Source organism: Marmota monax, unplaced genomic scaffold, assembly GCF_021218885.2.
Source record: "Marmota monax isolate L192 unplaced genomic scaffold, Marmota_monax_Labrador192_F-V1.1 WCK01_AAM20220418_F8-fsc00002, whole genome shotgun sequence".
Lineage (NCBI taxonomy): Eukaryota > Metazoa > Chordata > Mammalia > Rodentia > Sciuridae > Marmota > Marmota monax.
Genome location: NW_026693571.1, coordinates 3,352,206 through 3,355,880, shown reverse-complemented (window position 1 = coordinate 3,355,880; position 3,675 = coordinate 3,352,206).

Below are 3,675 nucleotides of genomic sequence, written 5' to 3'. Positions count from 1 at the left end.
AGCTAATAAACTACCTCTTAGATACAAAGGACAAATAAAAGATTGAAAAATGAAAGTAAAATCTCAGAAGATATCCCCACCCCACCACTAACTCGTGCTTCTATTATTGGATAAGTGTAAAAAATTTATTGTTTTAGTTGAAAAAAAAAACTTTTGCATTACACAAACTTTTACTAAAGCTAGACACATAAGAAGAAAAGAATTGCAGCATTTAATTTCTGTAGCTTTTTAAAAATATGAACTATACAAATATATTTGCTGTTTTTATTTGAAGGTTTATATCCTTTATCTAAAAAGAGTGCTTATAATATAACAGAAAAAAAGTAGGAACAAAATAGAAAACAAAATAAGTTTGCAATTTTCATTCTGAAAAGAAATGGGTTGCATTCAGGGGAACTGAATTTCCCTTTGGGAAAAAAAATGAAAGAGAGAAAGAAATTACAACTTATACACAACAAAAATAAGATTTATATGCAACAAAATAAGTCTCAAGTAGATTGTTTTTTTGTTTTGGGGGGTGTGTTTTCTTGGTACTGGGGAGTGAATCCAGGGGCACTTAATCACTGAGCTACAACATCCCCAGCCCTTTTTAAAATTTTTTAAAAATTATGAGACAGGGTCTCTCTAAATTGCTTAGGGCCTTGCTAAGTTGCTGAGGCTGGCTTTGAACTTGCAATCCTCCTGCCTTAGCCTCCATAGCTGTTGGTTTTACAAGTATTTCAGTTATAATTCTACCTTCAAATTAAGTAAGAAAAAAATGCTATATTGCACCTTAAAATTATTCTTTTTTGCAATCTTATTCTTATCAATTCCTATAATTATTTACATTAAATAAATTTTTCAAAGTATAAAAAATAATCTTGTGGCTGGGCAGGGTGGTGCATGCCTGTAATTCCAGTGGCTTGGGATCCTGAGATAGGAGGATCACAAATTCTAAGCCATCTCGGCAAAAAGCAATGCACTAAGCAACTCAGTGAATCCCAGTCTCTAAAATAAAATACAAAATAGGGCTGAGGATGTGGCTCAGTAGTTGAGTTTCTCTGAGTTCAATCCTCAATACCCCTCGCCCCCCCAACATTAAAAAACAATAATAATCCTGTGTTATAAAAACACATTTGTTTTAACCCTTTCATGTATAAGCCACTTTCCTGTTAACTATGACCAAAGAGTTTGAATATTAGAAGGAGCAAATGTGTCCTTGTTAGCCCAATGCGAAAAACAAAAATGCTTTTTGAATAATTACTACCACACACAGAAAACCAATGCCACATTCAGAACCTGAAAGACAGTTCTTTACGTATACTTTTCTTTAGCTTTTCCTTTGCATTCTTATCATTAACAGTATTAGCAAATGCTGTGACTTTCTCTCTGTTTTGTTTTATAGGATGGTCACGTAACTCGTGTAAAAGTGAAGTAAATTAAAAGTGCACCCATAATGATGCAGTTCTGCTTCTTAACAGAATAACATCACATCTTCTACAAATTACCCAAGTGCACTATATAAATTGCTCACATTTTGATTCAGCAAAAGTAAAGTTCTAATTATTTGTTTAAATTATAAGCAAAATGACTAAATCTGAATGATTTATGGAGGGATGTTCAAAGCTGCCCATTTAATTAGAAGAATTTGAGATTTAGAAAGATTTTACTAGTTACTATTTTTTTTTCTGTGTTAATGTAAACTAAGAAGAAAACAATTTATTTGCCTTTTCCTTTTAAACCCACTAGCAGTATGCAAATATCTATTGATCACAAACTAGGACTCAAATTTGGGGTGGGTAACTGCCAAAAAGAATGCTATAAAAGGCAAGAAATTTGTTCCCAATGGGTGTGAAGAAACTACTCTGCATTCATGGGATTTTTTTATTTTTTACTTTTTGAGGAAATGGGAAAATTTGCATAGTTTAATAACAAAACTGATTTACACATTAATTTGGCATCTAAGTTAAAACAAGTTGGAGTTAAAAATCAGAAGATTTAGAATTCAGTTCAGGTTCTAAAATAGTGTATGAAGAAATTCCTTCATCATGCAAAATTCACTTGTGCACTTACAGAATGAGAAAACAGCTATTTCCTTTTCTATGAAGTTTGAATATCAACTAAGATCTCATACAGAATGGCAGCTTTGGAAAGTTCCTTCTACATATAAATAAAAAATCCTGTTATTTATATATTTTTTACATACATATGGACAAACGTTGGAACCTTTTACCTCCTTTGGGACCGCGGCCATTATTGATTGTTGGCTGAGGTGGCCTCATGGGTTCTTCCAGAGCATTTCCGTATAGTGACCTGGCTGGATTGGTGCTCAGGCTTTTGACCTTAGCACCGCCTAATGGCTTAACCTGAAATCTGCCTAGGCCCTTAGTGATAGTGACATAACTGCCCCCTATTGGTTCTCGGTACTGTCTCTTCTTACCACCTCCTTCTATCACTGTATAACCTTGTCCCTGACACAATAAAGTTGAGATTTGATGCGCTTCATGGCTGACACAGCTCTGGCTCACTGTGGTTTGTTCCCAATCTTGGGTGGGGACTGGGCCGCGACACTTACCCTGCCTGTCTCCTACGTACCTTTGTTGCAAGGAGCAACAGACAGAGACTACCACATTCTAGACATACTATAAAATGTGGATTTTGATATAAATTGTCAAACAATTTAAATAACTATTTAAGTAACTTTAAAATATTTAGAATGACTATTTAAACTAATTTATTTAAATAATCAAACAGCTAAGGTACTACCTAACATATTATCCTATTTTTTTATTTTTTGTAATTAGTTATACATGACAGTAGAATGAGTTTCAATTCATTGTACACAGATGGAGCACAACTCTTCATTTCTCTGGTTGTACATGATGTATAGTCACACCATTCAGGCAGTCACATGTGCCTAGGGTAATGATGCCCATCTCATTCCACCATCTTTTCTACTCTCCTGAGAAATGAAAAGTTGTGTTCTATCTGTGTATAATGAATCGAAATTCATTCTATTGTCATGTATAACTAATTATTATCCTATTATTTAATAATATAAACAACCACCCAGGTATCTATTCCCTAATTATGCATGAGATAATTAGAGATCACAAATGTGAAATTATTTTTCAAAAGATGATAAATATTAAAATGTTAAATTATGGAAAAGGATTATCATAGATACATATATGTATATATGCGTGTATATATACACACACAAACACACACACATATCCACACATTCATTGTGAATGTGAAAATAACTAATTACAAAAAAAATAATTATTATATTTAAAGAGCTGCAGTTTATATTAAAGGGAAAATATGGGAAATAAAAGCTAAAGGAAAACTTAAAATGAAGATCCAAGATATTTTTCTGTGATGCAAATAAGAGATACAGAAACTTCAAGGAAGAACAGATTATTGTGAAATGAAGAAGTCAGGTAAGAACTCAGGAGCAGGGATTCAAAAGCTTAATAGTATTTTTAATGACAACATGGGGGCTAGAAAAGGACAGTTCTTACAGAGGTAATGGCAGCAGCAAGAGTTTATAAAGATTTGAGATGAGAAAATTGTTAATAGATATGTTAGTATAAAATGAAATTATTCTTTCACATACTTTGTCAAGTACAACAATGAAAAGGAGATTGCAGAAATGCACTTTAAAATTACTTGCCAGATATTTTCCAAGTA